The sequence below is a fragment of the Lactuca saligna genome, chromosome 2, assembly GCF_052625555.1.
Source record: "Lactuca saligna cultivar CGN05327 chromosome 2, ASM5262555v1, whole genome shotgun sequence".
NCBI classification, from domain to species: Eukaryota; Viridiplantae; Streptophyta; class Magnoliopsida; order Asterales; family Asteraceae; genus Lactuca; species Lactuca saligna.
Window position 1 is genome coordinate 192,783,856 of NC_136418.1, and position 21,254 is coordinate 192,805,109.

General features: G+C 38.6%; 1 long non-coding RNA gene across 1 annotated transcript; it reads right to left on the reverse strand.

The window, feature by feature from the left end:
* Window positions 1-251: 251 nt before the first annotated feature.
* LOC145029471 (uncharacterized) lies at window positions 252-1,407 on the reverse strand. Its single transcript, XR_013676562.1, has 3 exons — window positions 1,188-1,407; window positions 683-745; window positions 252-581 (listed from the first exon to the last, which is right to left on the reverse strand). It is a non-coding gene; the product is annotated as an uncharacterized LOC145029471 (long non-coding RNA).
* Window positions 1,408-21,254: the final 19,847 nt, after the last annotated feature.

Genomic DNA, 21,254 nt, shown 5'->3' on the forward strand with positions numbered 1-21,254 from the left:
ATTAATTGAAATTGATGTTACGAATATGTATGTACTTGTTAAACCTCCGACTCCATATAGGAACAAATATTAACTAATGTTACTACTTCATGTAATGATAGATCCCACTTGATTGGTAAAACCTTATAATCCTAAAAAAATAAACAAGTCATCAATGTTGGCATAAACTATCACAAACTACTTGAATGTTTTTTTTTTTTTTTTTCCAACGAGCAACATACTTGAATGTTAAAACCTTATAATCCTGCAAAATTACCAATATAAATAAATTAAGTTCTATTTTATAGAATAATTCGGGTATTTAAATAATATTTGCACATACCAAAGGGCTTCTAGCCCAACGGTATCAGGTGGTACCCTCCCTTTTTGAGGTTGAGGGTTCAAGTCCCATCGTGGACATAGGTGAAATTAGGTGTTAATTTAGGAGTAGATTAGTATATTTGTATTTGCCGGTTCAAAAAAAAAAAAAAAAAAAAAATTTGCACATGATACACCTACAAATACACATATAACCCAATCCCTCTGCTTGACCTTTAGTAAAATATGTCAAAGTTCTCCATTACTCCATTGTATATACCTTCCTACAAACAATGGAACTCAGATCATTACATTCAGAACCACAAAAGAATTAATCTACAAAAATGAAATAAATCAATAAGATTCCATTTTACGTTTTACTCACAGAGGCTCACAATATCATATCTTTCGTCAAACATTCTACTTTTAACTCAACCCCCAATTTCTCCTTTAAAACAGCAACAAACAACACCAGATTATAGAATATGAAACAAAACTTGTCTATACAGATACACATTTAAACTCTTATATTGACACCCTAAAATTAATATGTAGAATATATTCAGCTATTTTACTAACCATGGAGTTTTCCTTCATAATGAAAAAACAATGAAAAACCAATATACTTTGAAAAATTATTCATTCAGACATTTCATCAAACACTTTATCTACGTACTTAAAAAAAACTTTCATCAATCAAAGTTATATTATTAATGGACTTAACAGCTAAAAGTTTTATTAAGCAAACATGAATGCATCTTAGGACTTTTTAGTTATGAGAAATCAAATATCTCTTTCATGCACAAAGGTCATATTTGAAATCGATGTCATTTTGATCAAGTATGTAGTTAAAAATAAAATTGGAAGAAGAAGAATGATACATTACTAACCTCAAATCTTGAAATCGAGAATGCTTGGTAGAAAAGAAACAACCGTTGTTGAGGATATATTATATAATACAGAGGTAGTATGCAGTTATATAATACATAGTTAGTATGCAATGGTATATTTGAACCGGTTGATTTGAAAACATGATTTCAAAATTAGAGAAGATGCATGTCTTACATTGAATCGATATAGTTTTTACCTTAATAATCTGGTGCAATTGATAGTAATATAGCGGGAATAAGATTGAAAGGGTGCATGGAAAATTAAGATTCAAAATCAAATCAAATCAAATTGGAAGAATTAAACTTATTAATGAGATTTTTAATTTAAGAAAATGAGGTAACTATCTTTTTATTTATTTTATTTTATTTTTTAAATGACTTGTAATTTGGTGTTCGTATAAAAAATATCATTATTTTTTTATTCAAAAATACCATTAATATATGTTGCATGCATACATTTTACTAAAATAATGTTTTTTCATTGTACATATCATCCTATTGGTAACTGGTTTCAAAAGATAATACACTTATTTTTAAAAACTAGAAAAATAAAATGGGTATGTGAAAATTATTAGTGAATACGTTGCTAATACACCTAAGTATGTCTGTTTACAAGCTTTATTACACCCGTCTCCCCTTAAACACTCTTGCTCAGTGAAAATTAGGGGTTTTCAAACACTCTCAAAATACTTCAACATTCCTCACGTAATCGAAGCTTCTCTCTGAGAAGTTGATAATGGCTTGTCCATTGAATGCAAACGAAGCAAGTTCTATTATAGTAGATGTTCACTACGAGGGAATATTTTCCCCCAAACCTCTTGTTTACTTCCAACATATAAAAGCATCAATTCGAGATGTCGATTTTGGTGGAATAGAATTCAAGGAGTTCATTTCTGTTTTTGAAAAAATCACTAAGCGAAAGTGTACTGATGTCTACTACTATCTAGGGCATAAGTCATTAAGAGATGAGTTAAGACCACTAACATATGATGATGATTACACTAGGTTTCTTGATGATGCAAATGGTAATGGTGGAAGATTAGTGTATACGTTGATCACTAGAACGAACCTCTATTTGAATGGATTGAGGAAGAGAAAGCAGAAAAAGGTGTTGATAGTGAAAGCTTTGATGAAGATACAAATTCAGTCTTTTCTGATGCTCTATCTGTTGATCTTGAACCCGATAAAGAGGTAATACCACTTACTCTCTATGATGATCCTTTTCTCAACTATATTAGTGTTATCTCTAGAGATGATGTTGCTGATGAGGAAGATGATTCAAATAATGGAACCAAACAAGTCCTAGTTTATCCTTTTCATGACCCAAATCAGAAATAAGGTACAATGTAACCCATCATTGGTATGAGATTTTATATCCTCAAGAACTCAAACAACTTGTATCCAACTATGCAGTATCAAATGGTTATAACCTCTGGTATGAAAAAATGATAAAACAAGGCTGTTAGTCAGGTGTTGTAAAACTAGTAAAGGAAAGACAATGTGTCCTTTTATACTATGGACAACTTGGATGAGTAGTGAAAAATCATTCCAAATTAAGTCCTTAGTTAATGAGCATAATTGTGATAGAACCTTCAAGTTTGGGTAAGTTGTAACATACATATGGATTGGGAAACATTTTGTTTATGAGATTTTAGAAAATGCAAAAATGAGTTATAGGGAAATGAAGACTAAGGTTGGGGGTAATTTCAATGTCAATGTAAGTGTGGGCCAGTACAAAAATGAAAAGAAGTTTGCACTTACTGAGATTGAAGGCAGTTTGAACTCACATTATGAAAAACTGTGGAGTTATGGATATGAAATTGAGATAAAATCCTAGGTCAACAATGCAAATTGATAAGATATAATGCCTGATTCCATAGTTTTTTTTAAACATGTACATTTGTATCAAAGGTGTAAAGGATGATTGGATTGAAGGGTGCATGAGGGTTATATGTGTATATGGGTGTTTTCTACAGGGTATTTTTTAGAGTATTAGCAGTTGGAAGAGACACTAACAACCATATCTACCCCATTGCTTGGGCAGTAGTTGCAGTTAAGAACAAAACAACTTGGAAATGGTTTTTAGACCTACTTCTTGATGACATTAACATGGGAAATGGAGCAGGATTAACCATAATTTCTGACCATCATAAGGTATTTGCTATCGTGGCATTATAGTAATAATTTTTAATGTAACGCAACAAATTTCAATTAAAACATTATGTAACATCCAAAAATAGGGTCCCAAAAATTTCATTTTAATAATAGATAAAATAGTATTTTCCAATATCATCAAAACATTTAAATAAAAACCAATGTATCAATTGCTATAAAATCAGAGTAAAAGCGGAATCCCAATGGTGTGTGCGATGCAGTCATCCCGAGCTCTTCCCTTTACAACCAGAAGTACCTAAAACATAAACTAAAAATGTTAAGCACAAAGCTTAGTGAGTTCCCCCAAAATACCACATAACAACGATACAATAAACATATAGTGGGCCTCGCCTTGTCATCAGGCCCTGCCCGACATTGGACCCCATCCGGGGCGGGGCCATCGAGCTGAGCTAGGTAAAACGGGCCCCGCCCAACATACAATAACATATATCAAATAAAAACATACACATTATCACACCCCCGAATTGGAACAACGGAAATGTTTGGGGGCGAGTGACTTCATCTTGTAATATCATAACAAGTGTATATAAATGAAACATAGGGATCATCATCACCATACATATAAGATAACAACATACATGGTTTGCATCATTGTGTTTGTTCATAAGGTTACATCCCAAAAAATATCAAGTGTATGGTGAAAACAAAATACAAAAAAAGTCCAAGTTCCTTAGTTGCCCACCTGCTTAATGAGTTCCCGAGAATACAAGCTATCTTGAAAAGCGTCAACATATAAAATGTTGGTGAGTTCATAAACATGTTTATAAGAAAACTTTGCATTAGTTCGTGAACACCAGAAAATCCGATATTTTCTGTAAAAGTAGTTTGTGAGTATTATTTGAAATCTTGTATTATAGCATGTGCATCCTTATTTTATCTTGTTTGAAAAATGTATAGAGAGTGATTCCCAGAAAATCCTGTATTTTCTGTGTCATGAGAAATTGTGGTCTTAAACCCTAAGACAGGAGTGAGGTGGATAGTACAAATAATCAACACAGTGTTTATACTTTGCAAAACTGAATGGTATGTATATTCAACATAAATCTTATAATAGTTTTGTTATTCTCTATGTGAGTTGTTATATCCATACTAATATGATGGAGTGCCTGTCTTGACGTTCTTCAGGCATCAGTTTCTGAGAAAACATTTTTCACCCTAGACTGGCCTGTCTAGCTATAGCGAGCAAATCAGGTGTGGGATGTCAACCCCGTATATATCTATACACAAATTCCCGTTCTCCCTCCAGGAGACTCTGGTTATAACTACAGGGATTACGGTGTACACTAAGGTAGGTACGGTGAAGGTGCATCTCACAAGATCCTTAACGAAATTTTTACGTGTAACATCCCAAGATTTGTCATTTATAGTCCCTGGGGATTGAAGGGTGAAGCCATGAAAGTCTAAGGGCTAAATTTCAATTATTAGGATCAGGAGGAGTACGTTGAGCGTACATAAGGGTACACTGAGTGTTCTAGGTGCGCCTTAGTACGTTGGGCGTACACTTGTGTACGCAGGGCATACTCATGGTAGAAGGAAACCCTAATATTTAGGGTTTGGGGCCTATATAAGCAATATTATAATCACAAGACCCTACCTTATCCCATCCTCCACTGCTTAGAGTCGTTTTCCCAAACCCTAGCCATTTCCTTGAGTGTTATTGAGTGTTTTAAGAAGAGGGTGTTGCATCAAGGAGTTGGAGAAGAAGATCAAGCTTGTAGATCTGAAGTTGGTTTGTGCCCTAGAAGCCCCAGAAGGTAAAAAGCTTGGAACATTATACTTGTATGAGTTAGATCTAGTCATTTTAGCTTTTTGGAAGCATTATTGTCCCAAAAGTATCAAATGGCGCATGCTATGATTTGGACGAAATGAGTTGTCCTTTCAAACCTTAGAAGAGGTCCTAAGTGATAAAAATGGTGTCCCAATAGCTAGATTTGTCTCATGGATGAAGTAGGAAGGTCTTAATGGATTAAGACCATGTGTTAAGAACTTTATGGACATCCAAAGTGGTAAAGTTTGAGACTTTATAGTCCTATGGAACATTTGGTCGATGGATCTGGAGTTTGGGCTTAAGTGCTTAAGTCATTAAGCACTTATTAGGGTTTTGGTGAAACCCCGTGTACGCTCAACGTAAATCCACTTCGCCCATCGTACTGGGTCAACCACCCCGATGGTGGTCAACATCTGACGAGTACTCCCCGCGTACGTCATCTGTTGGGCATTTGGCAATTGGGCTTCGGGTTTTGGGTTGTTTATGTACTAGTTGGATTTGGGCCTTTGTTGTACTTTATGAATATTATGTTTTGGGCCAAGTCTTGATAATGGATCTTTGAATTAGGCCCAATTAGGGAGTTGGGTCCAATTTGGTAAAGTGGGCCAATATTGGGCTGCGCATAAGGACTTTCAAGGTTATAGAATGACATTGGGCCTTGGCCCAATAAAGAGAATGGACATGATGGATTGTGTGGACCCCCTTAGTCAAGATTGTTATGTTGTGTAATGACTTGGTATTTATTATTTGGATAGTTCGGATTGTTGGTGAGGCAGCGATTCAGGTGTTCGATTCTTCAGCCCAGATCGACATTGTGAGGTGAGTTATCCTCACTGTACGCAAGGGTCTAAGGCACCAAGGCTGGCCCTTTGATTTGTTATTTGGGATTGTTGCTGGTATGATTTGTTAGCTCGGTATCCTGGTAGATAGGATTGTTATATGCTGGTATGATCTGTTAGATCGGTATCCTGGTCGATAGGATGGTTATATGCTAGTATGATCTGTTAGATCAGTATCCTGGTAGATAGGATGGTTATATGCTGGTATGATCTATTAGATAGATATTCTAGTAGATAGGATGGTTATATGTTGGTATGATCTGTTAGATCGGTATCCTGGTAGATAGGATGATTATATGCTGATATGATCAATAGATCGGTATTCTGGTAGATTGGATGGTTATATGCTAGTATGATCTGTTAGATCGGTATCCTGGTAGATTGGATGTGGACATGCTTAGTGACCTATAGTTGGTCTGACTGTCTGTATGATGGTAGGATATTACCTGTTATATGTGCACATGATTATCTGATATAGGTGCACATGTTTGATTGGTTATGTTGGCATTCCAACCCGATGGTTGATGGCCTGGGGTAGTCAATCCCGATGGATGATTGGACCCATATTATCTGTTATATATGTATTGTGTGTGGGCATTCCAACCCGATGGTTGTGGGCCGAGAGTATTACATCTTGAGGATGATTGGACTCGTAGTGTGTGGGCATTCCAACCCGATGGTTGAGGGCTTGGGGTATTCCATCTCGATGGATGATTAGACCCATAGTATGCTGTTTGTTATTGTATGTGTATTGTTGTGTGTATGGGTATTTTAGGGGTAACTCACTAAGCCTTCAAGCTTATAGTTTCAGTTTATTTTTTTAGGTTCAACCAATGACCGCGGGAAGGTGAAGGCGTGACCATACACTTCTTCGATTGACGATTTTGATTTCTAGGAACTATGATGTTTAAACTATTTTGAAAACAAATTGTAATAATTGAATGGTTTTAAATGATTTAAAGGTTTAAATTTGGCATGAATTTTACGGGTGTTACAAGTTGGTATCAGAGCCTTGGTTTGAGTGAATTGGAGGAACACTCGTGTGAATCCAGTCTCAAACTAAGGAAAATGTTTTCAAAATGATTTTTAATGGTTTTCAAAATAAGAAAGTAGAATGTGAATTGTATGATCAGCTGGAGCCAGTAAGTAGACCCCAAAATTGTTGGAGTAGTGTCTAAGGCTGTAACTATATTTGGTAATTACTTGACCCGGTTGTGCATGGTCCTTTTAGGTTGCCTTCACCATAGCAACTTGACAAGGTGATTTATATAGAGAGGAGGAATATTATTATTAATGTGTTGTAAGAATAATATATTAAAAGAATAATAATATTATTTGATTGATATAAGTCATAAATTAATTAGGAATTAATTTGGTGACTTAAAGAGATTAATTAAATAAAAAGGCATAAACTGTCAAATGTGTGATACTTGTGTTTTAGGCTGTGAATCCTTATGGATATGGGAAGGGACGATTTTAAGGATATGGATATCCTAGAAATCGTCCAAGGCCCTATCTAGAAGGATATTTGGATTGCTTTGAGGCTAAGTTATCCAATTAGGGTTTAAGGTAAAACCCTAGGAGCTTGTAGTATAAATAGACCCTTAGGGAAGGAGAAATCGGCCACTCTATGCTTCAAGGAAACCCTAGAACCGATTTCTCACCTCTCTCTCTCTCTCATATCATCTTCTTGCTAGTAGGTGTTTGTAAGCCATTAGAGGAGTGACAATTATGACTCTAAGCTCCAAGGAAAAGAAGTTTTCAAGCAAGTAACTCAAGGTATTATTCTAGATCTGATTTCATATGTTGTAAATTGTTTTTTTACACTAGATCTATGATTCAAAGTCTTGGATACAAAGCATGTTCAATTAGAGAAACCTAGATCCAAGCAATAGGGTTTGCATGTGCACATAGGAAAGTTCTTATGGCTCAAACCCATTAGTGGTATCAGAGCCTTGATTGGTTTCAATTGAATATGATGCTTAACTGTTTCGCTTGCTGAAAATCGTTTTTCTTGGCCTTTGTCCAACCTAACTCGGCAAGTCAGTTTTTGGACTCGACGAGTTGGCCCTACTCGGCGAGTCCAAAGCTGATTCGGCGAGTCCAAGCGTTAGGTAGAGGATATTTCGGGATTTTGTTGCTGTTTTGTCTTGGATTTGATACCTAAATCGTTTTGCTATGTTAAAATCCGAATTTTGACAAAGTTTTATGATTATCCTTGACATAACAATAGATAATTTCAAATCTTTTTAATATTGGTTATTTATATGATAAATATTGGCTATTTAAAATTATTTGGTAATTATCTAATGACTAAAATTGGATTAGGTCAAATATAGATAATTATGTTATTTGTTATTTGATCCTTCTAGTTTTGAAAAGTTCAAATTTGTCCCGAAGTTTTGAGATTTAAAATTTGTGATTAAAAGTTTAATTTAGAAGAATTCAAATTTCAACCCCTAGAGTTTATAAGTTTAAAATTCAACCGTATATTATTATATTATTAAAGCTTAATGAATATATATTAGTATAATTAAAATGCTAGTCTTACCATTAGAAGGCCTCATTCACGAAGCCAGTCTATAAGGTGGGTATAAGGTTGCTACCTATAAAATGGCGCTTAATGGGTGTACACTCACACCCACCGCTTGCTTGACTGGTGGAGGGTCGTTAGCCGAACGGGTAGGATAAGGCAACTCTCTCTTCTCATTAAAATTATAATGTTAAAATATAAAGTAACTACATGTTTTTCCAAATTCCCAATCCTAGTTACTTTAGGTAAAAGTGAATTGATGCAATCCCATGAAATTACACTTTGCACCCTTGCTAAGAAGTTAGTGTAGCGTGTGTGGTTTACCGGCACACTAATTGGTTCTAAGCAAAGGTGGAAAAGGGTGATTCATTGTTTATCATAATTCGATGGAGCGTGTGTGGTTTACCAGCACATCGAATAGGTGATTGTAACAATGGAGGCACCATGTAGATTAGCATGGTTATTCACACCCACTTTGTGATCCTCGGTATCCCAATCACAAACGAGAGGGGCATATCGAGATTTAAACATGCCATTGAAAAGTTAAATGAATCTCCAAGAAAACCTAGGAATTCTCAATACATTTAAAACTTAAGGTTATGTTTTTCATGGCGAAGAATTAGTGAATCGTCATTCACTTACCTCCAAATTGTTTGCATGTTGGATCACGGCATCCCTTTTTCTAATATGTAAATAATGTTGTTGGGTCCTAGCCCTAATTCTTCATCTTGGGTGTTTAATTAGGGATTCAATACTAATCAAAATTTGTCCTTTCTATTTGTAGATGTCGAACTCAAACAATGCTGCTACCAACTCATTCACGTTAATGAGTCTTTGTCAAAAAGTCACTTTCGATGGATCGAACTTTAGTGAATGGATAAGATACATTCGCACGATCGCGCCTTACGAGGACAAGAGGTGATGTAACGAAAGTCCATGAACGTGCTACTCCCGAAGAAATGGTTGTCTTTGAGACACATGAACGTGATGCAACGAAAGTCCATTGCATCATGATAGCCACAATGAACTCAGAATTCCAAAAGTCCTATGAGGACATTTATCCTTATGAGATGCATCTAGACTTGATGGAGAGATATCACCAAAGCGCGAGGCAAGAGCGCTATGAGATCATAACAAATATGATCACTGCTAAAATGGGAAGTGGAGAGTCTCTAACCGTGCACTTACAAAAGATGCAAAGGTATGTTGATCGTCTTCGCAAGTTGAATGTCAACTTTGGGGAAGATTTGGCTATCGACATTGTTCTTCACTCCTTGCCCTCATGCTACAACTATTTTTAAGATGACCTACCACATGAACAAGGAAGAGGTCACCCTAAGCAAACTCCAAGGGCTCCTAAGGACTGCTGAGAGCAACCTCAAGGACAAGTCTGTTGCACCAACTCCCAATCCACCCGCTGCTCCTGTTTTGGTTATTGGGCAGGGAAGGGGCAAGAAGAGGAAGGTTCCGTCAAAGAACCACCGCAAGGGAAAGTCCCAAGATGGTTCTTCTTCTAGTGGGTCCAAGGTTGATCCTGCTAGGCCCAACTCTAACCCAAAGGAGGCAGAGTGCCATCATTGCCACAAAATAGGGCATTGGAAGAGAAGTTGCCTGGAATATCTGCAAGCCATCAAGGATGGGAAGACCAAGCCATCTTTTGCAGGTATATACACAATTAAATCTAATGAATCATCTCATGCTATTTCTTGGGTTCTAGATACAAGGTGTGGTTACCACATTTGTTCTGATTTGCAGGGACTAGGAAGAAATAGGGATGTGAAGCTTGGAAGAATAAATCTAATCATGGGGAACAGAAGATCATCGCCTGTCACCAAGATTGGAGTGTATTCTTTAGTGCTTAGTAATGGATTGAATTTAGATTTAAATAATTGTTGCTACTCGCCAGATATGGCAAGAAACATCATTTCTTTTCATGGTTTATTTAGACAAGGATTTAGATATTCGTTTAATAATGAGAATGGTTCGATTTATGCTTATCTAAATGGTGTTTTATATTTTGAAGCAATGCCTTGTAGTGGAATTTATGAAACTGTTATGGTAGTAGATAACCTAGGAAATGATGTGTTGTGTATAGATTCTTCCAATAGTATGGATAAAGCATCTTTGTGGCATTGTCGTCTTGGACATGTCAACAAGAAGCGCATAGCCCAACTCTAAAAGGATGGAGTGTTGGAGTCATTCGACCTTAGGGAAGATGACACATGCGAATCTTGTTTACTTGGAAAGATGACCAAGTCACCCTTCACTGGCACTTGTGAGAGGGGTGAGGGTTTATTGGATCTCATACTTACCGATGTATGTGGGCCCTTTAGATCCACCAGAAAGGATGGGAACCGCTTCTACGTGACTTTCACCGATGATTATATTAGATATGGGTATATTTACTTAATCAAGCACAAGTCAGAAATGTTTGAAAAGTTCAAAGAACTCAAGCATGAAGTGGAGAATCAATTGGGCAGGAAAATCAAGATGCTTCGATCCGATCGAGGAGGAGAGTACCTAAGTCTTGAATTCCATGACTATCTCAAGGAATGCGGAATAGTTTCGCAATTGACACCACCTAGGACACCTCAATTGAATGGTGTAGCAAAAAGGCGTAATCGAACCTTGTTAGACATGGTCCGTTCTATGATGAGTCGTGCTTCACTACCTATCTCATTCTGGAGGTATGCCTTAGAGACTGCCGCCCATATCCTTAACCGAGTCCCTACCAAGAAGTTTGCCAAAACACCTCACGAGATGTGTACAGGGAAAGCTCCCTCATTAGCACATATCAAGGTTTGGGGTTGTGAAGTTTTCGTCAGACGAGATACTCACGACAAGCTCGAACCTCGTAGTGAGCGATGTATTTTCATCGGCTACCTGCATAAATCCTTTGGATATCTCTTCTATAGAACGAATGACAATGTCATCCTCGTTGCAAGGAGAGGGGTTTTCCGAGAGCGAGAACTCATAAGCCAAGGAGATAGTGGGAGGCAAATCGATCTTGATGAGATTCAAGAGTCGAGTGATGAAGGAACCTCGACTGCTGGCGCTCAACCCGAGGAGGAATCTCCGGTTGAACTGATTGACCAATCCTTACCTCTTAGACGTTCCGAAAGAGTTAGAGTTCAACCCCAGTTGTATGGTTTCATATTACTACCGAAGGGGACACGTATATTAGTGACAGTACACTAGTAAATCTAGATAAACCTAACAGGTATAAGGAATCCATGGCAGGTCCGGAGTCTGCTAAATGAAAAGAGGCGATGGACAACGAGATTTAGTCCATGTATGACAACCAAGTTTGGAATTTGGTTGACAATGTGCCCGGACGTAAGACGGTTGGGTGCAAATGGATCTTCAAGAAGAAGACCGACGTGGATGGGAATTGACACACGTATAAGGCACGATTGGTGGCGAAGGTCTTTACTCAAACTCCCGGAGTTGACTATGATGAGACCTTTTCACCAGTTTCCAAGATAAAATCTATTAGGGTGATGCTAGCCATTGCTGCATTTCATGATTATGAGATATGGCAGATGGATGTCAAGACCGCTTTCCTTAATGGGAAGCTAGCTGAGGATGTCTACATGGCTCAGCCAGAAGGTTTTGTCGATAAGAAGAATCCCAATAGAGTGTGCAAGCTTGAGAAGTCTATTTATAGACTTAAGCAAGCATCTCGCAGATGGAATCTTTGCTTTGATGAGAAAGTCAAAGAGTTTGGATTTGTACGAAGCAAAGATGAATCGTGTGTATATGTCAAAGCCAGTGGGAGTATAGTAAGCTTTCTCGTTTTGTATGTCGATGACATACTGCTCATGAGAAATGACATCCCAACTCTGCAGGAGGTTAAGCCCCGGCTCGGAAAGTGTTTCTCTATGAAGGACCTCGGAGAGGCTTCCTATATTTTGGGAATAAGGATAGTGAGAGAACGAAGTAAGAGACTAATAGGACTTAGTCAGAATACTTACTTAGATAAAGTACTAAAAAGTTTTAGTATGGAAAACTCGAAGAAGGGAGAACTACCGATACAAAGTAATGCCAAGTTGAGTAAGACTCAAAGTCCGAGTACTGAAGCCGAGATAGCTGAGATGAGCCGAGTACCTTACGCTTACGTAGTTGGCTCAATCATCTACGCTATGACTTGTACTCACCCTGATATTGCTTTGAGCATGGTCAGTAGATATCAAGGGAACCATAGCAGAGCTCATTGGATTGCGGTTAAGAATATCCTTAAGTACCTTCGGAGAACCAAGGAATGGTTTCTAGTCCTCGAAGGGAGTGATGACTTAAAGGTGCGAGGGTATAGTGACGCAAGTTTCCAGACCGACAGGGACAACTACCGTTCACAGTCGGGCTGGGTTTTACCCTAAATGGAGGAGCAGTGACTTGGAAAAGTTCCAAGCAGGAAACTGTAGCTGATTCAACGTGGGAATCAGAGTATATTGCAGCGAGTGAAGCATCAAAGGAGGCTATATGGTTGAAGAACATCATTGGTGATCTTGGAGTTATGTCTGCCATAAAGGAGCCTATGGAAATTTTCTGTGATAATGAAGGAGCGGTTGCCTTGACCAAAGAACCAAGGGATCATGGTAGATCTCGGCATATCGATAGAAAATATCACTTTATTATACATCGAGTAGAAGAAGGACATCTCGTGGTTAAGAGGATATCATCAGAAGATAACCCTACATATCCGCTTACGAAGGGACTGAGTAGGGTTAAGCATTTGCAACATGCTAGGAGCATTGGGCTGAAGGATGATATTAGTTTAGATTAGATAGTTTTAGAAACATATAATAGATAAATGTAATTGACATTTGATGATTAAATAAAGAAGTATTATTTATAAGTAAGGTTACTGTCTTATGTTAATTGTTTAACTATTGTTTTAGTTTGCATGTTTTGACTTCCAGAATAACTGAGTTTGTTAAGAATAATCTAATTATTCAAATAGTCCACAATCGTTCATGTGTTGGAAGTAGACATGAATGAAGATTGTCATGAATTGTTCTGTAGATTGTCTAAATGGTATTAGACATATCAAAGGTTTGCTACAACATTCATGAGTGCTTATGAACAAGTTTTGAGCATTGGAATAAACCCACGCTTGCTGGAATCACTTTATGAAATGTGACAAAAGTGATCGCAAGACGATTATATCATATGGTCTTAAAACCTAGATATATGGTTTATTATTTGCTAATTGGTTGTGCATTGATCATGCGAAACCGCGTCAGTAAATTGATGTTATAAAACGCATTATTGTGTATAACTGATTGGTGGATAAGTAAATGCATATAAGTCAAAGTTTATCTGTTACTTCTATCCTAAGAGGGTAAAAGCGATATCACGGCCGCTCGATGATTTGATTTGACTTATGTGTCGGGCCCGGTCAGGACTGGATTGATGTGTTCAATTAAGTTCTATGTCAGATAAATATGAAATCGAGAAACTAACTGCTGGACAATTAGTTCCATGAGATTGTCCACACAATGTCTAAACAGAGGACTGTACGATCCCTTATCTAAAGGACAGGTTACTGATGAGATTAGAGTTGACAGCATTTTTGAGAGCTACGATTGCTAATCGGATTGTATTTACATTTATAGTTACTAGACTTATCCAAGTGGGAGACTCTTGGATTAGTGTCTAAGGCTGTAACTATATTTGGTAATTACTTGACCCGGTTGTGCATGGTCCTTTTAGGTTGCCTTCACCATAGCAACTTGACAAGGTGATTTATATAGAGAGGAGGAATATTATTATTAATGTGTTGTAAGAATAATATATTAAAAGAATAATAATATTATTTGATTGATATAAGTCATAAATTAATTAGGAATTAATTTGGTGACTTAAAGAGATTAATTAAATAAAAGGGCATAAACTGTCAAATGTGTGATACTTGTGTTTTAGGCTATGAATCCTTATGGATATGGGAAGGGATGATTTTAAGGATATGGATATCCTAGAAATCGTCCAAGGACCTATCTAGAAGGATATTTGGATTGCTTTGAGGCTAAGTTATCCAATTAGGGTTTAAGGTAAAATCCTAGGAGCTCATAGTATAAATTGACCCTTAGGGAAGGAGAAATCAGCCACTCTATGCTTTGAGGAAACCCTAGAGCCGATTTCTCACCTCTCTCTCTCTCTCATATCATCTTCTTGCTAGTAGGTGTTTGTAAGCCATTAGAGGAGTGACAATTGTGACTCTATGCTCCAAGGAAAACAAGTTTTTAAGCAAGTAACTCAAGGTATTATTCTAGATATGATTTCATATGTTGTAAATTGTTTGTTTACACTAGATCTATGATTCAAAGTCTTGGATACAAAGCATGTTCAATTAGAGAAACCTAGATCCAAGCAATAGGGTTTGCATGTGCACATAGGAAAGTTCTTATGGCTCAAACCCATTAAAAATACCATGCATTTATTTGATTATGTGATATGTTAGAACAACATACTAGTACTAGGTTAGGGATCTTTAGGAATTGCATGATAGAATTGCATGATTACATGATGCCTACTAGCCTAGGGTTTTCCTTATATGAGATTGACATAATTATTGTAGTTGCTTTTGTATGTATCACAGATATACATAATTAAGATCTTATAGCCTGAGAATGTTTGATTTGGCCTTATGTTATGTTCTTGTTGATTAGGGGGTTAGGGTAGGATCAGATATTCGAAAGTCTATAGGGTCCAACATTATGTATGGCTAGCATACATTAGTGCTGCAAGGTTAGTGGAAGTTTCATGGATGGATGGGTTGTGTGAGGCTGGGAGGCTAGTTACAAGAAATTTAGCATTCCTCTAGGAGTGAGCATTAAGCGCTCGCTATGATTGTGTATATTGTTAGGGCATTGTGATGATACTTAAGACAAATATGGATAGGTGTGGAAGGTAGTATGGGGGCTACTACTGAAAGCACAGGTCCCATACGCGTAGCAAGGAAGTCACAACCCCTAGGGTTGGATTGGGAGTTGGTCCCCTGTCATTATATGGATTATCAGAGATCTTTCTGGTGTCTTACCAGAATGGTGGTTACGAGACATCTTGAGACCGGATCCAGGTTAGGATCGGTAGCTGGCAGCCAGGATAGGCCAACATTTTCAAAGGATCGTGTTAGTGAGATCATTCGGGAGGAGGTGATCGAGATTGTCCGGGGATAGTTGTCGGAGATGTTCAGATCTATTAAGACCTCCATGGTTGAGTATTTCTACGAGCGCTATGCAACCTTTACTGAGATGGCTGCCGCAGCAGCTTCAGCAGTTGTAACGATGACAGAGGGAGGAGCTGGTCGAGCTTTCTAGTATCGGGATTTGTTGCTGAGACATATACCGATGAGTAGAGGATTGTAGTTACTTGAGATCAAGGAGATATTCGGTACTCGTTGCTTTCCGCAGGTTGAGCGGGAGAGGCTGGAACATGAGTTTCTAGATTTGAGGCTCGGGGGTTTGTTCGAGGCCGGAATGTGAGTCATGGGGACTTCGGAAAGGAGTGATGATCATGTTCAACTGGGGTTTTGCACCTAGAAGTGGAATGGAAAATTGATGAATTGGACTATCGTTTTATAGGTCAAGGATTGTGTCTTTTCAGTTTTCAAGCTTGAAGGAGTGAGCAGGCTTGTGACCCCCAAAATCATGTTGTATTCCTACTCGGGGTTGGTTGGTTGCAGGGATTAGCGACATTATTTCAGCACCAGTGAGAGCAGGTGGTCGATGTGGCATAAGTATTTTGAGAGGTTCGGTTTGCCTTGGATCTCTTGTATCGGACGATAAGGATTGATTGTGCGACCTATTGCACTTTTGGGATTGTAGACTATATCTTAGGAGTAGTTTGTAGCCTGATTTAGGGCAGAGGTTGCTTCATCTACTGTAGTTCAGATGTTGATGTTTGAGCGCGTACATGAGTCAGGGTGCAAACCCTAAAGGAAATGACTTCTAGAACCCGAGAGCAAGAGACTTGTTTGGAGCACCTTTGAAAAAGGAGTATTATGTGGGAGGTTTGCGGACAAGGTTCCACAGGATGGTCATTCAACATTATCAGGAATCAGTGGTTTAGCAACCATTATTAATTGGCGAATGAAGGCGCCAAAGGAAGTAGCTCGTTGCTGAGGTATTAGTTGGAATATCTATCTTTTGGTCTTCAAGATTTGAGTGTGGGATCATTCAAGCATTAGGGACTGCCGGCTTCTTTGGGATACAGGAAGTGTTCATCTGGTTATTAGAAGTGTGTGGTCAATTGGGATTGGCTAGTAATAGATCGCTAGTTAGAAGAGTTGGTTGTTATTGGATCGATCGTTGGAAAGTGAGAAAGAGTGGGAATTCTCTAATTTTCATGTATTGTGAAGACTTAGTCGAATATAAGTGGGGGAGAATCGTCCCGGGATATAGAAGCATAAGCAGTGTTGAAAATAGGATAAGTCTCGCATCGTTGACAGCAAATAAGAGAACCCAATTGTCTGTTTGGTTTGAGGGTTGTGTGAGTTGGGAGTTCGATAAAACTACCCATCATGTGTATCATGTCCTCTTAGTGCTTGATAACAGAAGTAGGGGAACCAAGTTAGAGTTCTAGTCATGAATTGAGTTCAGTTCAAGTATTCGATCGAAGGTGTGCTCGACTTTGAGGGTTTTTTGGATTGATAGATTGAGGGTTTTGTTAACTGCAAGGCTCGATAGTAGTTTCAGTACGGTGTGCGGGTTATTTAGCATATGTGGTATACATACGGGTCAGGGAACAGACCAAGAATTTTCGAGAGGGTGAACGATCGACATAAGGCCTAGGGTTAGGCTGGGGTTAGAGTCCTCGGAATGGATCAGGAGTTTCGAACCCAAGTAGGTGAGAACAGTCTGCATGGGAAAGATCACCAGGAGGGATGGTCCAGGGAGATGCTCAACAGTTTAGAGCGTTCTGGATAGACTGAAGGCCAGTGGGGGTACTAGTCAAGCCGAAGGCTCGGATAATGGTCCAGTCATGCTGAAGACTCTGTATTTGTTTGTAGATCTATGTTCGGGTACTGACTATGCTGCTATGCTATATCAATCAGAAGGTCTGTCCCCAAGTGTTGAACATGCTGATGGAGTAGGTTGAAGACTCCGGTGTGTTTTGGTTGGATCAGAAGTTGTTATTAGAGATCATATATAGTACTGAGGATCTCGGTGATCTCATCAGTTCAGAGTGTTTCAAAGGACTAATCTTCTTGGATCGAGTAATACTCCAGTTGGGAACTGGGAGTAGATCCGAATGGGTATTCATCAGCTTTAGGAAAGCTTGGGTTTGGAATGTCTTGTCATTCAGGTTCTGGGAACCGGGTTAGATCTTTCTCCTAGTCGTAGATGGCAACACATTATATTTGTTATGGGATAACAACTTGTTCTGCAAGTGGATAGTGTGGGGTGAGGTTTCAGTATTGTGACGCTTGTTGGTGTTGTGAAGGACATTGATTAGACCCTCTTAGGGCAATGTAGGAGGTGAGAATCTCTAGGATGGAGCGTTGGGGCAACTGAAGTGACGACAACAGTGTCGATAGGTTATCAGGAGCATTCCAGTCATGAGTTGAGGGCCGAAGAGGGCATACCAGACTCATGTTGTGGGCTCAGAGGCAATTTAGACCTATGCTGAGGACCATGTAAGGGTATCCCAATCATAGGCTATGGGAATAGAGATTGTGTTGGTTATGTATCTGGTAGGAGTGCATTCGGATTGGATGTATTGTTGAGATTCGGGAGAGTTGCACTCAGTTGTATCGAATCAGGGGATGATGGATGAGACGCAATGATATATCCTTGGATCTCAAGTTATGAGTAGACCCGAGTTATGTTCATGGAGGTATTCCAATCTAGGGTATTCCATCCCGAGGATGACCAGACCCTATGATTGATTGGACCTAATATGTTTGGTATTCCAACCCGAGGGTTGATTGGGACAAACATGTGTGGGGATACCACGGTATTCCATCCTAGGGATGACTGGACCCGTTGTAGGCATGCCTGGTATTCCACCCCGAGGCTGATTGGACCAGGCATGAGTGTCTGTGTTATTAATGGATTAATTTTGTAAGATATTATGGAAGTTGAAGGACGCATTATCCTATCAGCACAAAGGGTTAACTTCAGGAAGAGGGAAAGTTGGGTTTCTAATATGTTGGATCATCAGCATTTTGTCAGGTTGGCAAAGTGGCATGTAGGATAGACCATTTGAAAAGGTTCAGTTGGATTTGTATCACTTTTCGAGATTAGCAGCTGCAAAGGCGCATATTGGACGAGTAGGCGGTTGTATCGTTGGGTGGTGTTCAGGTTGGAGGGCACTTGAACTATGTAGGGAGACAAGTGGCAGCATCGGAAAGGATCCGAGTAGACTTGGGAGCCAGAGTCAAAGATGCGGGAGCATTATCCCAAATTCTTCGTCGTAGCAAGCATCGAGGACGAAGCCTAGTTTAAGTGGGGGAGAATTGTAACATCCCAATATTTTTCAATTATAGTCCCTGGGGATTGAAGGGTGAATCCATGAAAGTCTAAGGGCTAAATTTCAATTAGTGGGATCGGGAAGAGTACGTTGCACGTACATAAGGGTACGCTGAGCGTACTAGGCACGCCCTAGTATGCTGGGGGTACACTTGTGTACGCAGGGCGTACTCATGGCAGAAGGAAACCCTAATGTTTATGGGTTGGGGACTATATAAGCATCATTATGAGCACAAGACCCTCCCTTACCCCAGCCTCCACTGCTAAGAGTCATTTTACCTAAACCCTAGCCATTTCCTTGAGTGTTTGAGCTTTTTGAGTGTTCTAAGTGTTTGAAGAAGAGGGTGTTTGTGACATCCACAAAATCTCGGCCAGAAAAGACCGATTTTCATTTATGCTTTAAAAATAATTTCAGAGTAAATCCTTTTGATTTGAAAGAGTTGCGGAATTTGTTCCCAAAAACAAAATATGATAAAATAATATTTACCAAAGCATTTCATCAAAAAACGTATTTTCATTATATAATCAAAACTCGGGATGTCATGTTCCGATACAGACCATAAAGCATAAACAATAACATTACAAGTCATTCAACAAATATATACATATACAGACTTGTAAACAAAACAACTTGATGATTCATCCATCTTATGCCCTTGCGCCACTTCCTGTAATACAAATAAAACTAAGTGGGTCAGGCTTGGGAGCCTAGTGAGCATATAGGGTTTTCAACCCACAATAAATAATTATATTTAATTCCACCAACCAACAATAACCCAATTACCCATTCCAGTTATTCTCACTTTACATCCCTAAGACAACTAACATAAGGGACCTAGTCTAAGAATATTTCATCGGGACGACAACACATGCTTCGGGGGTTTCCCAACAATATATATCAAATAAGGCAACCATGAGGGGGATGGAGTACAACGAATGAACACTCAAGTTCATTAACACCTACAGGTGGATAACCTGCTAGCGTTCCACAAGACTGTCTAGAAAAGTTTGTGGTCGTCATCTAAACTCCGCTAGATGACTGAATCAAAAACAACATCGAGGCCTCTCATCTGTTTATCACACAACTATCTACCCATGTTCTACCCGACATATTAGTAGATAAAAATATATATTTTATACATATTTAAAACCAGTATAGCATGTTCAATCAATACATATTCCATATAACAGATGAGGCACACACACATAACACGTATTTCATAAAGAATAAATCAGATATATATGATATAGAAGAAAGTGAATATACATTCACACATATAACAACAAAATATACACATAACACGTATTTTGTATAAAATACTTCATAATTATGCGTTAGAAGAAAGTAACTACACACTCACTTGATCAGAAGATGATCGGACAACACTACGGCTTAAGAGTAGTATTCTTCGGTGAAACCAGGATCACTTCACACACCGGGCTTCTCGCGGGCAGAGCTTTGACTCAGAAAATCTGTTCTTCTCGGGATCTTCGAGCTTTGGGACTTGCTTCGGGTCTCGATATGAACACCGGGGCTTCAGGATGGCTTATCGAGGTAATTACACATAGTAACGACACTTAGAAGAGAAGAAATGAGCACCTAAATCCGAAACCATCGGCTTCTATTTATAGGATGTATTCACGCCGTGAGCATGGGTGGCTCACGTCGTGAGCTCGACCAGGTCTCCTCACATAGAGTTGATAACTCGTTGATAGGCTCTGGAACCCATCTGCCACAGACTCACGTCGTGAGCATGGTTCCCTCACGTCGTGAGCATGAGTCAGACTCGGATTTTGTGTCCCGAACTTGTAAAATCCGTAGCTTTCGCGTACGAGCTCCGATTTCGAAGTTCTTTATATGCACGCGTAGGTGTGAAAAGGCTCTACAACTCTCGTTTAGATTTCATCGGCTAATTTTGACTTTAATTTTAATATATTATTAATATATTATTTTTAATAGGCCGGGACAGGAAAACTCCGTTAGAAAATCATAACTTCTTCATCCGACGTCCGTTTTCTCCTATCTTTTATCGTTTTACTACTATCGATGAGATCTTCAATTCTCATTTAGATTGTTTCGGCTAAAAATCACTCTATCTCACATCAAGGATTCAGGCTGCATACTGCTAAGTCGAAACTTCGGAAAATCATAACTTCCTCATACGAAGTCTGATTTGGGCGTTCTTTTTATGCACGCTCTCGATTTAAGGAGCTCTACAATTTCCGTTTAGATCACCAAGGCTAGATATCGCTCTATATTTAATTCATATTTTACGTCAT